Raw genomic sequence first — 21,987 nt, forward strand, 5'->3', positions numbered from 1 at the left:
TACCTTTTATCAATAATATATGTATCAAATTCGTGATTCATCATAAACTATCTAACGACAAAATTAAAGCATACAAGCGTACATAAACATATATACTCGAGCACTAGACATGGGTACACTATTAATATATAAAAGATAAGAAATAAATGCTTACGTATCAATATTGTGATTCAATATTTCTGAAAAGTACGTAGACGCAACGGAGATGATAAACACTAGTTTGATCTCACGAGCATACCCTCGAACAATACCCATAACCTCCATAGCTATAACCCATAATTTTCTTAGTTCTGCCCCTCGTAAAAACTCATTTTTAAATTACTCAAACAGCACTCCATCGTAGTATTTTATGTATAAATAATAGTAATAATAATACTACTAATAATAATAATATTAATATTAATCTTAATAATGATAATAATAATTATATTAATAATATAAATATATATGTGTGAGAGAGATAGATCGATGGATTGAATGAGTAAACTGAGCCAGAATTCGATCGTATTTAAACACACTTTGCCCACCTACCCACACCATGCGATCGCATGGGATTTGAGTGGTAGCCATGTGATCGCATGGCTAAAAGAAAACGTCCAAATTCATTTCACATAACCTGCCGACACTTATGATTTATAATATATATATTATTTAATACATAATATATTTAATCTTTAGAATTAATTAAATATTATATTATATTCTCGTGCATAGTTGATTTGTAATTTTTGCACCGATGAATTGTACGTTGACGCTCGACTTACATACCAGTTTTGGTTTTTCGAACGTCCTTTCATACGCTTAGAAAACTTGTACTTTACGTTTCGCGACACGTACCTTTATCAATAATTAGACTTAAATCAAAGAAAAATTGTCCCACTCAAAGTATAACTTATTCATTTGAGTGTTTTGGTCATTTTCTTCTATAAATCGACGTCTCGTTATTTACCAATATATATTATAATAATACTATTTTAAATCCAAAACGTTTTATGACTAAGTTAATATTATATTTTATCACTTTGTAAAATAATGATATTATTATTTAAAAATATAAACCTATATATTATATATACATATCTATATACACATAAATGTTCGTGAATCGTCGAGCATAGTCAAAGGGTAATTGATTACATGAATATAGTTCCAAAATTTTGAGACTTCAACATTACTTATCATGTTGGAACCATGTAAGATTAAGTTTAAATTTGGTCAGAAATTTCCGGGTCGTCACAGTGTAAGTAGGATAGTAAATGACTGTTGAATTAGATTTGAAGAATGTACAGTGTAACTTATTAAAGTAAAATCTAAATATTCCTCGGGCATTACATACCCGTTAAAATATTTTCACCATTAACAGTTTGTACGAAAGAATTTTCAATTACAATATTTATGAAAATATACTTACATATATATTTTCTTCAGATGTAATCATGGATTTAATGAGTCAATATGATATTAAACTCATTTGATTTACCGTTAGAACAAGAATATATAATCTCTAAAACATTAAAGATTACATAATTGTCATGTCGAACGAAGATAAATGCTGTAGAACGTCATGTAGAACGATGATTATACTCGAGGTATAGAATGAGACATTGAGGCATATGTGTGTGTGCAAAATAGCATGATTATGGGATGGATATATAGGAGATTTAGTTTGTTTTCTTGCACAATAGTCACACATGAGGTTAAAGGGCTGGTTCCCACATGTAACATCATGTCTAGTGGCTGATCATTGAAGTTTATTGTTGGTATATACCAATAGTAAATACGTATAGAAGTTGGGTATGATACGGTTACATATACCCTAGATATACTTGTAGAAATTTTGAGGAATCGGAACGAGAATTCAAATATGGACGGGTTTATAACTGTAAAAGAGGCTCAAAACTGGGCTTTTATTTTTGGGTCAAACCGGGCCAAAATAAAATTTTAAGACATTTTTAATAAAGCAATGTTAGCCCAAAAAAAAAAAATTCCAAGCTGACCTGGTAGCTCGACCCCAGCCAGGGGCTCTGCCCCTTGGACCCCGCCAGGGGTTGCCACCCCTTGGACCCCGCTTATCGGGGGCGCTGCCCCCGAACCCCCGTCATAATCAAGATAAGTTCAAACAAGTGTGCACTCCACACTTCCCCAAACTTGTTCGATATTTATCAAGATTATTTTGGTTACAAATTAATCCCATTACACTTAAATCATATTGGTGACATAGATCACCAACACATTATATATTGTAAGTATATATGTCAAAGAATGTTACATATAGTTATCGTTTTGATAACTTAAGTTAGTGGTCTCAAAGTATACTTATAACTCATTGTTGTTAGTTCACAATGAAATATTAAACCATCCTTAAATCATGTTAAATATGTATAGATATGTACATATACATAATCGTATAATTATCGTGTGTTATATAGTTCGTGATATCTTCGGTCAAATTGGACGGTCAAACGTTGTGTGAAACTCTTTTCAAAAACATAAGTCTCAACAGTTTGGATTGCTTATCATGTTGGTAAGGTTTATTTTATGTAAATATTAATCTCATAAGTATAAAATGATCGGAAAAATCCGGGTCGTTACAGTACCTACCGGTTAAATAAATTTCGTCCCGAAATTTTAAAGTTGTACCTATTTTGCGTTGTCCGGAAACAAATGTGGATACTTTTGTTTCATCTGATCCTATCGTTCCCAAGTAAACTCGGGACCCCTTCGAGCATTCCAATGAACCTTAACGATTGGTATGTTGCTCTGCTTGAGCCATTTAACTTCACGGTCCATGATTTCGACTGGTTCTTCTATGAATTATAGTTTCTCATCGACTTGGATTTCTTCAAGAGGAATGGTGAGATCTTCCTTTGCAAGACATTTCTTGAGGTTTGAGACGTGAAATGAATTATGTACCCCGGTGAGTTGTTGTGGTAACTCGAGTCGATAAGCTACCGGTCCGATGCGTTCGATGATTTTGAACGGGCCTACATACCTTGGGTTCAGTTTACCCCTTTTTCCAAAACGTATTACACCTTTCCAAGGCGACACCTTTAGCATAACCATGTCACCGATCTGAAACTCTAATGGTTTCCTTCGGACATCGGCGTAGCTCTTTTGGCAACTACGGGCTGTTTTCAATCTCTCCTTGATTTGCACTATCTTCTCAGTAGTTTCATGGATGATCTCGGACCAGTTAATTGTCGATCTCCTACTTCATTCCAACAGATAGGGGATCTATACTTCCTTCCATACAGTGCTTCGAATGGTGCAGCTTTAATGCTCGCATGATAACTATTATTATACGAGAATTCTGCTAATGGTAGATATTTATCCCATCCATTTCCAAAATCGATCACACATGCCCTGAGCATGTCTTCAAGAGTCTGAATTGTTCTTTAACTCTGCCCGTCAGTTTGCGGATGGTATGCGGTGCTCATATCGAAACGGGTTCCCAGGGCCTCCTGTAGTGATTGCCAAAACTTTGATGTAAATCTACTATCACGATCGGATATAATGGAAATAGGTATTCCATGCATTGAAACAATTTCCTTTATGTATAATCGTAATAGTTTCTCCATTCTATCCGTTTCCTTTATAGGCAAGAAATGTGCAGATTTGGTGAGACAATCAACTATTACCCAAATGGTGTCATAACCCCAAGCAGTCTTAGGTAACTTTGTGATGAAATCCATCGTAATACCATCCCATTTCCATTCTGGGATTTCTGGTTGTTGAAGTAACCCTGACGGCTTCTGGTGTTCTGCTTTGACTTTGGAACAAGTTAAACATTCCCCAACATATGTTGCAACATCTGTCTTTAAATTAGGCCACCAATAATGCGTCTTAAGATCTTGATACATCTTTCCAACTCCATGATGTATCGAGTATCTTGTCTTATGTGCCTCGTTCAATATCAACTTCCTTAATCCACCCAACTTTGGTACCCAAATACGGTTTGCAAAATATCGAATTCCGTCTTCCCGTATATCGAGTTGTTTCCCATACTTCTTCATTATTTCATTTCCTATGTTTTCTTTAGTAAGAGCTTCTCGTTGAGCCTCTTTGATTTGTGAGTTGAGATTCATGCGAATTTTTATGTTCATTGCTCGTACTCGAATTGGTTCCCGTTCCTTTCTGCTTAAAGCGTCGGCTACTACATTCGCTTTCCCGGGATGATAGCGAATCTCACAATCATAGTCGTTTATCAGCTCGACCCACCTACGTTGCCTCATGTTCAGCTGTTTCTGATCGAAAATATGTTGAAGGCTTTTATGATCAGTAAACACAGTGCATTTAACTCCATATAAATAGTGTCTCCATATCTTCAATGCAAACACTACTGCCCCCAATTCTAGATCATGCGTCGTATAATTTCGCTCGTGAATCTTCAATTGTCGAGATGCGTATGCAATAACTTTCTTTCGTTGCATAAGGACGCAACCAAAACCTTGTCGCGAAGCATCACAATATATCTCAAAATCATCGTTCCCTTCAGGTAATGATAAAATAGGTGCCGTGGTCAACTTCTTCTTGAGTAATTGAAATGCACTCTCCTGCTCAACGGTCCATTCGTACTTCTTCCCTTTTTGTGTTAACGCTGTCAATGGTTTAGCTATTCGGGAAAAATCTTGAATAAACCTTCTATAATAACCGGCTAAACCCAAAAATTGGCGTATCTGCGTTGGTGTCTTAGGAGTCTCCCATTTTTCAATGGCCTCAATTTTAGCTGGATCAACCTGAATTCCTTTGCTACTAACAACGTGGCCAAGAAATTGCACTTCTTTCAACCAAAATGCACACTTAGAAAATTTGGCGTATAACTGTTCTTTTTTTAACAATTCTAATACTAACCTTAAATGCTGCTCATGCTCTTGCTCACTCTTGGAATAGATAAGAATATCGTCAATGAAAACGATAACAAACTTATCTAAATACGGACTACAAACTCGATTCATGAGGTCCATGAATACAGCTGACGCATTAGTCAACCCAAACGGCATGACCAAAAATTCATAATGACCGTAGCGTGTCCGAAAAGCAGTTTTCGGAATATCTTCTTCTTTGACACGTAATTGATGATAGCCCGATCTTAAGTCGATTTTCGAGTACACACATGATCCTTGTAATTGATCAAATAAGTCATCAATTTTTGGTAGTGGATACCGATTCTTGATAGTTAACTTATTTAATTCACGGTAATCTATACACATTCGGAAAGATCCATCTTTCTTCTTGACGAATAAAATCGGAGCTCCCCACGGTGAAGTGCTCGGTCGAATGAAACCGCGGTCCAGTAATTCTTGTAACTGGCTTTGTAACTCTTTCATCTCAGATGGTGCAAGTCTATATGGAGCACGAGCCACTGGTGCAGCTCCTGGTACTAGATCTATTTGAAATTCTACAGATCTAAATGGAGGTAATCCCGGCAACTCTTCCGGAAATACTTCAGGAAAATCTCTTGCCACAGGCACGTCGTTGATGCTCTTCACTTTTTCCTTCGTTTCGACTTTATTAACATGTGCTAGGATAGCATAGCACCCTTTCTTCAAGCACTTTTGAGCTTTCAAACAACTAATGAGTTTTAGCTTTGAGTTACCCTTCTCTCCATAAATCATTAATGGCATTCTATCCTTACGAGGAATGCGAATTGCCTTCTTGGCGCACACAACTTCAGCTCCTATTTTGGACATCCAGTCCATGCCGACTATTACATCAAAACTTCCTAATTCTACGGGTATCAAATCAATCTTAAATGTTTCTCCGGCTAAATTTATTTTACAATCACGGCAAATTTTATCGGCTTTAATTAGTTTACCATTAGCTAACTCAATCATGTACTTAGCATCTAGAGGTAATGATGAACAATTCAATTTAACGTGAAAGTCTCTACACACGTAACTTCAATCGGCACCAGTATCAAATATAATAGATGCGGATAAGTTATTAATGGTAAACGTACCCGTAACAAGCTCCGGGTCTTCATACGCCTCTCTAGCATTAATAACAAATGCTCTTCCACGTGCAGATCCGTTATTCTTCTCTGGATTCGGGCACTGACTCTTATAATGACCCTGTTTCCCACACCCATAACAAGTAACAGCGGCCAAGGCAGTTCTATTTGCATTGGTGGCAGGAGTCTTGGTACCGTTTGTATTTGTAGCGGGAACCCTACAATCTTCAGCAAGATGACCTTTTCGATTACAATTGTTGCACACCACATTACAATAACCAGAGTGATGTTTGTGGCATCTGTTACATAAAGGATTTCGTCCCTTGTAACCTGAGTTCGAACCGCTACCCGCACCTTGCGTGGTTTCTTGTTTCTTGTTGGATTGTTGATGATTACCTTCCCACTTTCTTTTGTTTCCCGATGTCTTGACATCGGTGTTCTTATCCAGAATAATCTGGTCCATCAACTCGTTCGCCATGGTGATAGCTTCATGAATAGTCTTGGGTTTGGATGCTGTAACATTTGCCTTTACCTTTTTAGGCAAACCGTCTTTGTACAGTTCAATCTTCCGTTCTTCGGTTGGTACCAATTCGGGACATAGCAAAGCTAATTCCATGAATCGCTGATTGTAGGTGGTGAGTTCAGTACCAACAGCTTTCAGGCTTCGTAATTCAGCTTCCAACTTCCTAACCTCGTTCCTTGGACAATATTCGTTGATTAGCATTGTTTTGAATTCTTCCCAAGGAGTATCATAAGCTACATCTCCTCCTACGGCCTTCACATAGTTTTTCCACCACGTGAGTGCACTATCTTGTAGGGTGCACGATGCATACTTGGTCATGTCCTTCTCAATACAACCACTGATTTTAAACACATACTCAATCTTTTCGATCCACCAGGTTAAACCAACCGGTCCATCTGTTCCACTGAATGATGAGGGCTTGCAACCTTGAAAAGTTTTGTAAGTGCACCCCACACGAGGATTTGGGTTAACTGCAGCACCTCTTGCAGCCTCGACCCATAACATTCTGTCGTTCACTCGCTGATTGATGAGTTCCTGGATTTCTTGTTCCGTCATTCGGTTCAATCGCGCCATAATCTTCAACAAGAATGAAAAAAAATAATTATTCACATGGAATATTATAGATGTAGTATGTATTTACAGTACATCGTAGCTTATTAATAATATGAACCAGTTATTATTATAAAAGCCTTTTCTTCTTATTAGCGTTTTATAATTATATCTAGGGTAGTACCTACCCGTTAAAGTTCATACTTAATAGCTTAGTACGAAAATCAATTACTACCACCCAAATAATACTTAACCATGGAAAATTATTGCATTTCACACTTCACTATTTTACATATGCTTATCTTACATCAAACATTAAGCAAACCACACTAGTAATATTATACAAAACATTATATGATCCCATGGTTTAAAACAACAGCGCATCATTTAACCCAAAGCGTTTGTGTTCAAAGAAATCGCTTAAAGGTTATCCTGGTTGTCTCCCTGCGTTTTGGCTGAGGAATCGAAGAACTGGATGTCGGGATAGAACTAATAGGAATAGCGGGAATAGGTGTGGAAGTATCTGGTGGAGTTGGTGCCACAACATCCTCTCTAGACTCGGGATTTAGATTTTCCATTTCAGTAGCCTTTCATTTCTTTCCTCGTTCGAACTTGTCTTTCGTAATTTCATGTATTTCTTCCTCCTCAGGATCACTTTCCGGTTCCTCTTCAATTGATTCATCCGGAACTTGTGAGTCTTCCCCAAAGGTATCGTTTTCATCATCAGATAGATTAATGACTGGAACACCATCTGAAGAGTCTGGTTCGGAGTCGCTGAATGTGATAATAAGTTCTAAGCCAGGCATCTATCACATAACAACTAGCACGTTAATACCACATAATATTTACATATTTATTTTTAACCAACAAGGATAAGCAATAGTTTTCGAAATCAAACACGGTCAAAGTCCAGACTCACTAATGCATCCTAACAAACTCGATAAGACACACTAATGCAAATTCTCTGGTTCTCTAAGACCAACGCTCTGATACCACATGTCATAACCCGACCTTAACCATAAGGACGAATACAATAACATATGATTTCATCGCGAGGTATTGACCTCTATATGCGACATTTTTCAAAAACTGCATTCGTTTTTACAATACAAACCATAGCTTTTATTACAAATACAAGGTTTAAACAACTTAATAATGATTATCGTTTAGCGATAATCTTAGACTTACAAAATTTACATGTGATAATAACAATACGACCTCCAACATATTTTACATCACAAATCCTCCAATATGCAGTTTTATTTTTGACACAAATATGCATACTCAAGATCTTGCTTAAATTCAACATGTTGCAGCGGAAGCTTTTAGTTATCACCTGAGAATAAACATGCTTAAAACGTCAACATAAAGTTGGTGAGATATATGTTTAATGCCGGCAGCGTTATGAATATAGACCACAAGATTTCATATATAAACGTTTTAATAAAAATATTCTAAGTTGTTGAGCACTTGATAACCATACTTAACATTTAATCAACGTCGCATATTCCCTTTATTATGAAATCTTACTACACCGTACCAAGTGTAGTCACCGAAAAGTACTGTGCAACCGTTGAATACTGGTCGTCCAGTCCGGTTGGGGTTGTCAGGCCCGATAGATCTATCAACAGGATTCGCGTTTACAATACCTCATGTAAATAGTAGTTACCAAGTTACAGGGAAGTATGCCAGTGGTACAACTCAACGTAGAATATATATTTTTAATCACTTGTGTCCATAACGTAAATCATAAAATGCATGTATTTTCATCCCGAAATATTTAGAGTTTAAAAGTGGGACTATATACTCACTTTTGTCTTGAAGGTATTTAACTCGACTTGGTCTCCGATAGATATCACAAACCTAACCATATATATAATATATCAACATATTTTCTTTTCAAGTAATCGTTACATATATATATATATATATACTTTTAATACTTTTAATATTTTCTTAGTCCGTAGTTAGCAGTCCGATGTTAGTGGTCCACAATTAGTTGCTTAAATAAAATAAATAAAGACTCCATCGTATTCGTGTTGATCAGAATTAATCTTGACCCATGGTACCATGTTGTCAAATGACGTGTTGCGTACATAAAGTACCGTGTTGTCAAATGACGTGTTGCGTACAATCATGAGGTCTTATGATTAATCTTCTCGTGTTGTTTACGGGTGGTCCTGAAATATATAAAATAAAATCATAAGTAAATATATATTAAATATTATGTTAATTAGCCAAGATATGATTAATCCGATTTTGTCATAATATGATATATTACAGGTCTTGAAGTGTTTTTAAAAAATCAAATTAGAAGGATCTATTTAGTTTGCGAACAAGTTTGAAATCACTCAAACTATGTTCTTGTTGTTAAAATTTTATAACACAAAATAAGATAGCTATATAAATATTAATCGAATAAGGTTATGAATAAGGTTACTACCTCAAGTTACTTGGACAAAGCTACTGGAAAAGGTAAGAAAAATCTTGGAATCAAAAGAGTGGTGGAGTGAGATTGAAAGATTTGAATGTAATCTCCTTGAAATCGGATGACTATATTGATTCGTTCTTGAGTAGGTAAATGAAGAGAGATTAGGGAATAAATTAACTTGAAAGAAAATTGGAAATGAAATTGTATATGTGTGTGTGCAAAATAGCATGATTATGGGATGGATATATAGGAGATTTAGTTTGTTTTCTTGCACAATAGTCACACATGAGGTTAAAGGGCTGGTTCCCACATGTAACATCATGTCTAGTGGCTGATCATTGAAGTTTATTGTTGGTATATACCAATAGTAAATACGTATAGAAGCTGGGTATGATACGGTTACATATACCCTAGATATACTTGTAGAAATTTTGAGGAATCTGAACGAGAATTCAAATATGGACGGGTTTATAACTGTAAAAGAGGCTCAAAACTGGGCTTTTATTTTTGGGTCAAACCGGGCCAAAATATGTTGTTAGTTCACAATGAAATGTTAAAGTATACTTAAATCATGTTAAATATGTATAGATATGTACATATACATAATCGTATAATTATCGTGTGTTATATAGTTCGTGATATCATCGGTCAAATTGGATGGTCAAACGTTGTGTGAAACTCTTTTCAAAAACATAAGTCTCAACAGTTTGGATTGCTTATCATGTTGGTAAGGTTTATTTTATGTAAATATTAATCTCATAAGTATAAAATGATCGGAAAAATCCGGGTCGTTACACAATACTCGAGCGCGAAGCTCGTTGACTTCTTCTACTACACCGGGATGATTGGCGGCTCGGACGAGCGGATGAATAAGATCCAGAATTTAAGAGAGTATATAATCATGACGAGATACTCTGGAGATGAGAGATAAAATGGTATTATGAACAGGTTCGCCGGTAAGTGCTTCAGGTTCTTCGCCAAGAGGGCAATGTGGTGGATGGAAGGGATCGCCTTGTTCTTGTCTACAATGATTAAGTAAGCTACGAACCCATCCCCAATTCATCCAGAATAGGTGATGGCTGATTGGTTGATCCATTTCGGTTACACTGTCTTCGGAGTTCAGGTGAATATCCATATCGGAATAGCTGTCGGAGTTTAAGGAATTTGAACTAGATATGGGATCCATCTTGTATAATTAGAGAGATGATTTTTGATATGAAAATAGATTATAGAATTTAGATTGGTACTCTTCAATACATAATTTACATATGTATATATAATACCAAAATCCCGTAAATTATGGTGAAATTTTCGGAAGATGTCAGGAAAAGTTTACAGTAACAGATATGCTAAGATATGAATTTTGTCGGTACACTATCTATGCAGTAAATGCAGTAAGATGTGTCTAGACTTAGAAATGATAAGCAGGTAATTTTTGACAAGAAATGATAAGTAAAACTCGATAAAAACAGATACGGTCATAGTCCAGACTCACCAATGCATCCTAACAATTACCAGTTAAACACACTAATGCAAATTCTGGTTCCCTATGACCTCAAGCTCTGATACCAACTGTGATGATCCTTACAAATCCCTTTGGACGAATACATCATTCATCGATTTCATAGTGAGGTTTTGACCTCTATATGATACGTTTTGTAAACATTGCATTCTTTTGAAAAGGCATACCATAAATGAATATATAAATCCAAGGTTTTCGACGTCTGATGATTTCTATGTATAGACAATTACCGTATATAATAGTTTACAATACTACATCCGTTGATAATGTAGTCAAAATAAGATACATGGTGATGATTTTGTGAATGCAAAGTTTTCTTAAATAAAACATGTATGACTCCATGCACATAGCTTGTATAACGTATAAGCAAACAGCGGAAGACTTCTAGAAACCTGAGAATAAACATGCTTAAAAGTGTCAACACAAAGGTTGGTGAGTTCATAGTTTTAATGTTGCGCATAATCTGTATATAAAGGTGGATCACAAGATTTCAGTTGTTTCATCCAGAAACGTTTATCAAAATATTCTACAAGATTGAGCACCCTGGTAACTAAACTTTAACGTATATATAATAAGTACCCATGTTTTAACATACATGCAACCAACATATATAATACACACGAACCAACGTGTACTAAACTCAAATAGCATACGTCTGTTTTATAGTTCAGGCTAGGGTTTCTATACCTGGAACAGACGGGGATGTCAAGCCCTTTGGATCCATATATAACTACTCGCGCTCACCAGTTCTTATAACCGGCAGTTACTAGTTACCAAAGCTAAGGGATTTTCGGTTCAAACTCGGTATAGAATTTAGTATGTACTTGTATCCACTGCATTTAAAATAAAGTGCATGTATTCTCAGCCCAAAATATATATTGCAAAAGCAATTAAAAAGGGAGCAAATGAAACTCACCTTAGCAGCACATAAGGTCATTCACTGAAATGTGACCGAAACTCGAAATGCACAGTAACCATAGATCTCAACCTAGAGAACATATGTTGGTCAATACATGTCTAACAAGCTAGGTCAGGTCATAGTGTATCACAATCCTAATGCTTGAGACCGACATACAAAAGTCATCTCAAAAGTTAATCTGACACAATATGATCTTTAAATCTATACATGTCTATTAACATAGTATAAGTCTTGATAATTGAACGAATTTATAGTTTATCAAATTCAAAATATTATTTATTTTAGGAGCTATGTTATATTTGAATTATCATGGCAATCGAACATACTTTACTATTTCACCTAGTTTTCCAATACTTGTAAAATCAGATTATAGTGTTTATAAAGCTTTAAAACATGATAAGGCAGTCAACTTTGACAATTGATCAACAAAACAAAACGTGCCTTATATAGAAATTCATTTACTCGATTAGTAATATCTAAAAATCCAATTTATCAATCTCATGGACAAGTTGTTTAAATATTAATTCACAGTTTCAAACACAATTTCAATTAACGTTAACCATAATTCAGTTGACCATATCTTTTAATCCGTTCATCGAAATCACGCGATTTCTAAATGAAAAGTTATTAATTTTTCGATAGCTTTCCAACGACATGCATATCATATACCTTTTATCATTAATATATGTATCAAATTCGTGATTCATCATAAACTATCTAACGACAAAATTAAAGCATACAAGCGTACATAAACATATATACTCGAGCACTATACATGGGTACACTATTAATATATAAAATATAAGAAATAAATGCTTACGTATCAATATTGTGATTCAATATTTCTGAAAAGTACGTAGACGCAACGGAGATGATAAACACTAGTTTGATCTCACGAGCATACCCTCGAACCATACCCATAACCTCCATAGCTATAACCCATAATTTTCTTAGTTCTGCCCCTCGTAAAAACTCATTTTTAAATTACTCAAACAGCACTCCATCGTAGTATTTTATGTATAAATAATAGTAATAATAATACTACTAATAATAATAATATTAATATTAATCTTAATAATGATAATAATAATTATATTAATAATATAAATATATATGTGTGAGAGAGATAGATCGATGGATTGAATGAGTAAACTGAGCCAGAATTCGATCGTATTTAAACACACTTTGCCCACCTACCCACACCATGCGATCGCATGGGATTTGAGTGGTAGCCATGTGATCGCATGGCTAAAAGAAAACGTCCAAATTCATTTCACATAACCTGCCGACACTTATGATTTATAATATATATATTATTTAATACATAATATATTTAATCTTTAGAATTAATTAAATATTATATTATATTCTCGTGCATAGTTGATTTGTAATTTTTGCACCGATGAATTGTACGTTGACGCTCGACTTACATACCAGTTTTGGTTTTTCGAACGTCCTTTCATACGCTTAGAAAACTTGTACTTTACGTTTCGCGACATGTACCTTTATCAATAATTAGACTTAAATCAAAGAAAAATTGTCCCACTCAAAGTATAACTTATTCATTTGAGTGTTTTGGTCATTTTCTTCTATAAATCGACGTCTCGTTATTTACCAATATATATTATAATAATACTATTTTAAATCCAAAACGTTTTATGACTAAGTTAATATTATATTTTATCACTTTATAAAATAATGATATTATTATTTAAAAATATAAACCTATATATTATATATACATATCTATATACACATAAATGTTCGTGAATCGTCGAGCATAGTCAAAGGGTAATTGATTACATGAATATAGTTCCAAAATTTTGAGACTTCAACATTACTTATCATGTTGGAACCATGTAAGATTAAGTTTAAATTTGGTCAGAAATTTCCGGGTCGTCACAGTGTAAGTAGGATAGTAAATGACTGTTGAATTAGATTTGAAGAATGTACAGTGTAACTTATTAAAGTAAAATCTAAATATTCCTCGGGCATTACATACCCGTTAAAATATTTTCACCATTAACAGTTTGTACGAAAGAATTTTCAATTACAATATTTATGAAAATATACTTACATATATATTTTCTTTAGATGTAATCATGGATTTAATGAGTCAATATGATATTAAACTCATTTGATTTACCGTTAGAACAAGAATATATAATCTCTAAAACATTAAAGATTACATAATCGTCATGTCGAACGAAGATAAATGCTGTAGAACGTCATGTAGAACGATGATTATACTCGAGGTATAGAATGAGACATTGAGGCATGGATTGTTGATGGTACTGGTGCTGTTATTGATGGTACTGTTGGTCCCGGTGATGTTGCTGAAGCTCTTAAATTTTGCACCATATTCTCCAAATTGATTACTCGAGCGCGAAGTTCGTTGACTTCTTCTATTATTTCGGGATGATTGTCGGCCAGAACGAGCGGATGAATAAAGTTTAGAATTGTGGATAGAATATAATTGTGTTGAGCTACTCTGGAAATGAAGCTGAAAATGGTGTTTCGGATAGGTTCGCCGGTAAGTGCTCCAGGTTCTTCGCCAAGAGGGAAAATCGGTGGATGGAAAGGATCACCTTCTTCTTGTCTCCAATGATCTAGTAGACTACGAACCCATCAGATGAATTGGGGATGACTGATTGGTTGATTCATTTCGGTGACGCTGCTTTCGGAGCTTAGGTGAACATCCATGTCGGAATCTGAGAGACTTGAACTAGTGGCGAGTTCCATTTCGTACGATTAAGTAAAGGGTTTTTCGGTATGAAATGATTTTTGGATATCAGATGATATTCTAATTACGTAGAATACCTATACATAGTTGTGACGATCGCTCTAAATCCACTTGGACGAACATATCATTCATCGATTTCATTGCGAGGTATTTGACCTCTATATGATACGTTTTGTAAACATTGCATTCTTTTGAAAAGGCACACCGTAAATGAATATTTAAATCAAAGGTTTTCGACATCTGATGATTTCTACATATAGACAATCACCGTAATATAATTATTTACAATAATACTTCCATTGACATTGCAGTCAAAATAAGATACATGGTGATGATTTGGTGAATGCAACGTTTCTTTGAAAAATATGCCATGTATGACTCCATGCACATAGCTTGTCTAACATATAAGCAAACAGCGGAAGACTTCTAGGGAACCTGAGAATAAACATACTAATAAGTGTCAACACAAAGGTTGGTGAGTTCACAGTTTTAATGTTGCGCATAATCGGTATATAAAGGTGGATCACAAGATTTCAGTTGTTCAATCCAGAAACGTTTATCAAAATATTCTACGAAATTGAGCACCCTGGTAACTAAACTTAACGTATATATAATTTGTACCCTTTGTATAATCATTTTAATAATACACGCAAACCAACGTGTACGCTTCTCAAATAGCATACTTCCATTAAAAGGCTAGTGCTCTTGCTCGGACGGGGATATCAAGCCCTATGGATCCATATACTACTACTCACGCCCACCAATTCTTATAACTGGCAGATAACAGTTACCAAAGCTAAGGGATTTTCGGTTCAAACTCAGTGTAGAATTTAGTATGTACTTGTATCCATTGCGTTTAAAATAAAGTGCATGTATTCTCAGCCTAAAAATATATATTGCAAAAACAATTAAAAAGGGATCAATGAAACTCACCTTAGCAGCATATAAAGTCGTTCACTAAAATGTGATCGAAACTCGGATTACCAAATAACCGTAGATCTCAACCTAGAGAACATATGTTGGTCAATAAATGTCTATCAAGCTAGGTCAGCTCATAGTGTATCACAATCCTAATGCTCGAGATCGACATACAAAAGTTATCCAAAGTCGTTTCAAAAAGTCAATTTTGACAATAGTTCAACAAAACGAGACGTGCCTTATATAAGGATTCATTTACTCGGCTGTTAATATTCAAAAATCCAATTTATCAATCTTACAAACAAGTGGTTTAAATATTAATTGCAGATTCAAAAGCAATTTCAATTAATTTCAATCATAATTCAGTTGATCATATCTTTTAATTCGGTCACCGAAATTACGCGATTTCTAAATGAAAAGTTATTGGTTTTTCGCCAGCTTTCCAAAAACATGCATATCATATACCTTTTATCAGTAATATATGTATTTACTTCGTGATTCATCATAACTATTTAATGACGAAATTTAGCATACAAGCATGCATAAATATATATACTCGAGCACTAGACATGGATACACAATTAATATATAAAAGATAAAATATGAGTGCTTACATATCAATATTGTGATTCAATATTGTAGGAAAGTACGTAGACGTAACGGAGATGATAAACACTAGGTTTGACTTGCAAATAATACCCACGAACATTACCCATAACCTCCATAGCTATAACCCATAATTTCCTTTGTTTTAACCCGTTTGAGAACTCGTTTTGAAAGTTACACGCTCATGACCTCGTCGTAATATTTTATGTATAATACTAATATTACAAATAATAATATTAGGATTAATAACAATAATAATAATAATAATATATAATAATAATAATAATAATAATAATAATAATAATTTAAATAATACGGAGTAAAAAGAATGAGGAAAGAAACAGAATAGATCGAGCTATTTATACATGTTTGCTGAATCTGATGCCCATGCGATCGCAAGGGCTTTCAGTGCAAATGCCATGCGATCGCATGGCCCGTCTGGACAGCTCACATATAATTTGTAATTTAGTTTGTCGACATAATTTAATATAATATATATAATATATTTAATTTAAATAATTAATTATATATTATATTAAATTCACGTGCATAGTTGACTTGTAATTTTTGTTCCGATAAGTCGTACGTCATCACTCGACTCATTTCCTGGTTCCGGTTTCTTGAACGCATTCTCGTACGCTTAGAAAACTTGCATTTTACGTTTCGTGTCACGTACCTTTGTCAAAATATAGCCTTAAATTATCCCTAAACTATACCACTCAAAGTATATCTTAAACTTTCAAGTATTTTGGTCATTTACTTCTATAAATCATTATCTCGCTATTTGTTAATATATATATATATATATATATATATATATAATAACAATTCGTTTTATGACCAGTTTAATATTATATTTTATATATTTTCAATATTAATATATACGTTTTAAAATACATATCACAAGTTCTTCATATATCTAATTCCAACTGTTAATATTCCTTATTATTGTATGTCTCCAAATTACGTTATTTAAACAAACACTTTACCATTTATTTCGAATATCGTTAAAAATGAACGATTTCCCAAATCAACGTGGACCTCACAACAGAGACTCGTAATAATATCATAATCTTTAAGGGACTCAATAAATATCTTTTAATTCAATCGTTTGGCATAATCTTTTAACTCCTTAGTTAAATATATCAATCAGATAATCAAACCAATAAGGTTAATGCACAGTATCGTTTTCATAACACTTTGTTACGTTTTCAAGTTATAGTATATATATATATGTATCTATTTACATATATTTGCTCGCGAATCGTTGAGAACAATCAAAGGGTATTTGAATAGTTCATGAATTTTAGGATTCAACTTCATAGACTTTGCTTATCGTGTCGAAAACATTAAAGATTAAGTTTAAATTTGGTCAGAAATTTCCGGGTCATCACAGTACCTCCCCGTTAAAGAAATTTCGTCCCGAAATTTAAGTGAGGTCGTCATGGCTAACAATAAAAATGTTTTCATGGCGAATATGTGTTGATAAATAGAATTTTTATCACCGCTGAATAATATGGATACAAAAAATCCAATTACTTGAAGCGTATGAGGGAAGTTATCGTAATAGAGTGAAATGGAGAATAGAGATTCATCTTATCTCTTGACGTAGTAACGATTGATTTCTGGAATTTAAGGAATAGAAAATCTTCATAATTTAAATAAGATTTGATTCTTCGGAATTTAAGGAAATTAGGATTTCCTTTGATTAAATGCGTAATCTGCCTTGATTGCTATGTCTGATATTTTGCTATAAATTGACCTCTTCTGTTTCATTTTTTTCACCACTCCTATAATCTTCTTCCTTATTTCATACTTACAAAAGATTTGTGAAGATGCTTTATCCAGTTCTGATTCTTGATATTTTCTTGGCTATCATATCATTCATTCTTCTTTTTCATCTGCCACCAGATGAGGTTATTTTCTTCTACTATTACCTTGGGGTTATATTGTTTTTCATTCTCCCGTGTCTTTATATTGTTATACGCATTGATATACATGGTTTGTAATTTCGGGGTTGTTTTTGGGCTTTATATTTTCCATTATATTTCGGAGCTTCATGCTTTCGTTTTCTCTTCCCGACTTTAAGTCAAGCGAATAATGGTCCAGAATTCGTAAGTATGAATTTTGGAATGAATATAATTAATATTCTAAGAAAGAAACGGTAATGGCACAATCTGACTTGTCAAATTACCAGAATACCTCGAAAAAAACCGAATCATCAAAAAAAGTATTTTCTTGATATGTTTAGAGGTTAAATAGAATGAAAAAGTTATGTAACATGGTTCATGATGAGGGTGTGATCTGTGAACCTTTGTCACGTTCCATTAGAAACTCAACATGACTTACTGTAATATAATCACGTTGATCAAGTGTCATTATATTATACTAACTCATGCTTCAGTTCCCAACATTACTTCAAAACATCCATTTTTTCGAATTTTTCAGATTTTAGAAACTAAAATAGTTTCTTTTATGATGTAACACAGATAGTGTGAAGAGATGAATGATTTTCGATAAGAATAGGTATGAAGATATTTATAATGAAAGATACGATGATATCTTAGAATTTCTAATATCAGAGGATGATGCGGAAAATCTGTCTGTGAAGGTTTAGAATAAGAAGTAAGGTTCTTACTAATGGTTTTAGCAGTCACTGAATCATTTGGATTCTTTGAAGGCAGGTTCAGTCTTTGTGATTTATTCACATCCTCTTTCATACTTTACTCAATCCGTTTTTCAGTTCCAAACCTTCTCTTTTTCTCAGCTTTACCACCATACTATTCTTTATCATCAAACTTTTGACTGTTAAGGTCGTTTACAGTTTTTGCTGCTTCATCAACATTTTTCCAAAATTCGGAGAACTAGTTTCGTAGTTTGGGGTGTTTTTCGGAAACTTCACATTCGAAGTATGTAAGTCTAGGAGGTAGAAGTTATATGAACACATATTACTGTTGGCGTAGACGTGCTGCAAGATTTCAAAATACTGCTTGCTAATTCCCGATAGTTGGTATGGCAATTGCCGTTACAAGATGTGGATGAGTACATGATACGATTTCAATGAGTATAAGGATTTTTCGAAAGGTCAAAAATCAATGAAGTTGTTGGTAAATTTACTGCTAATGTGGTGGAACATGAAGGATTCCCCGATAACAAAAACGTATATGCCAAAGTTACAAGTCTGAAAGGTCGTCGTTGACTGGTTGAACGGTTGATAATACTGGATACTTTGAAAAGAAATTGCAAGGTTATTTTCAGTAATAACAATGCTAAAGGATCTTTCACATTTTTGAAGTCAAAGTATAGCTTTGAAAGATGTAGAGATCTAAGAATGATGTCACCCGTTAAATCTTGACTTGGATTCTGATCCGTCAGTATCAGAATATGTAATGGAATTTGTATGGAAACGATTGTATATCGCTGTGAGCATAGTTAATAATTTTTTAATCAAAGTTGAAGAATGTACAGTATAACATATTAATTGTGAACTTATATATTTCTCGGGAATTACCTACCCGTTAAAGATTTTACAAGTAATATTTTGTACAAAAGAATTTTTATTACCGTCTTTATGAAAATATATGTATGTATATTTTCTTCAGATGTAATACAGATTTGATGAGTTAATATCATATTAAGCTCATTTGATTTTTGACTTGAATTAGAAATGAATAATCTCTAAAACATTAAAGATTTAATAATCTTTACGGAGTATTTCACTAATGTAATCAATACTCAGTTTTATTGATATTTTCTCAGTGAATCATGCTGGTGCTCATGGAACTCTTGCTAACTTCGCAAGGTACGAATGATGTTTTCTAGAAAGTTTCGAATATATCGAAGATAAAAGTATAAAATCAACCATATAATTGAATAATATACTTAGTTTATTATGAAATAGAATTCATTGAGTTGGAAACACAGATTGTAGTTAACAATGGTTAAGTCATTAACGAAGGATGTACATCATAGCATATTAGTAATATGAATCAACCGAGTAGTACCTACCAGTTAAGATTCACCCGTAATAACTTGGTACGAAAAGATTTATTTTGATTTCAAAATTCATATATATTAAATATACATAAAATTTCTTCAGGGGAAATGAGTTAATACTTCATCGGTTATTGTTGCTGGTATTTCTTGGTAACTACGGTGCGTATGACGTTGATGCTCGTGGAACAGATTGTGAAGTTGAGGTTTGCGATGCGGATGTTGTTGGTGGTGGTAATGGTACTGTTGGTGTTGTTGTCGGTGGTACTGTTGATGCCGGTGATGTTGCTGGTGCTTGAAACCTTTGCAACATATTCTCTAAAGCTACTACCCGAGCGCGAAGCTCGTTGACTTCTTCTACTACACCGAGATGATTGGCAGTTCGGACGAGCGGATGAATAAGATCCAGAATTTGAGATAGTATATTATTGTGACGAGATACTCTGGAGATGAGAGAGAAAATTGTGTCTCGAACAGGTTCGCCGGTAAGTGCTTCAGGTTCTTCGCCAAGAGGGCAATGTGGTGGATGGAAAGGATCACCTTCTTCTTGTCTCCAATAATTAAGTAGGCTACGAACCCATCCCCAATTCATCCAGAATAGATGATGGCTAATTGGTTGATCCATTCCGGTTACACTATCTTCGGAATTCATGTGAATATCCATATCGGAATAGCTGTCAGAGTTTAAGGAATTTGAACTAGATACGGGATCCATCTTGTATAATTAGGGAGATGAGTTTTGATATGAATTAGATTATAGAATTGGTATTCTTCAATACATAATTTACATATGTATATATAATACCAAATTCCATAAATCACGGAGAAATTTTCGGAAGATGTCAGGAAAAGTTTACAGTAACAGATACGCTAAGATATGAATTTTGTCTATACACTATTCATGCAATCAATGCAGTAAAACGTGTCTACATTTAAGAATGATAAGCATGTAATTTCCGACAAGAAATGATAAGCAAAACTTTTAACATGCAGACACGGTCGAAGTCCAGACTTACTAATGCATCTTAACAACTATCAGTTAGACACACTCATGCAAGACCTGGTTCGCTAGGACCAACGCTCTGATACCAACTGTGACGATCGCTCTAAATCCACTTGGACGAACACATCATTCATCGATTTCATTGCGAGGTATTTGACCTCTATATGATACGTTTTGTAAACATTGCATTCTTTTGAAAAGGCACACCATAAATGAATATTTAAATCAAAGGTTTTCGACATCTGATGATTTCTACATATAGACAATCACCGTAATATAATTATTTACAATAATACTTCCGTTGACATTGCAGTCAAAATAAGATACATGGTGATGATTTGGTGAATGCAACGTTTCTTTGAAAAATATGCCATGTATGACTCCATGCACATAGCTTGTCTAACATATAAGCAAACAGCGGAAGACTTCTAGGGAACCTGAGAATAAACAGACTAATAAGTGTCAACACAAAGGTTGGTGAGTTCATAGTTTTAATGTTGCGCATAATCGGTATATAAAGGTGGATCACAAGATTTCAGTTGTTCAATCCAGAAACGTTTATCAAAATATTCTACGAAATTGAGCACCCTGGTAACTAAACTTAACGTATATATAATTTGTACCCTTTGTATAATCATTTTAATAATACATGCAAACCAACGTGTACACTTCTCAAATAGCATACGTCCGTTAAAAGGCTAGTGCTCTAGCTCGGACGGGGATATCAAGCCCTATGGATCCATATACTACTACTCGCGCCCACCAGTTCTTATAACTGGCAGTTAACAGTTACCAAAGCTAAGGGATTTTCGATTCAAACTCAGTGTAGA

Source organism: Rutidosis leptorrhynchoides, chromosome 1, assembly GCF_046630445.1.
Source record: "Rutidosis leptorrhynchoides isolate AG116_Rl617_1_P2 chromosome 1, CSIRO_AGI_Rlap_v1, whole genome shotgun sequence".
Lineage (NCBI taxonomy): Eukaryota > Viridiplantae > Streptophyta > Magnoliopsida > Asterales > Asteraceae > Rutidosis > Rutidosis leptorrhynchoides.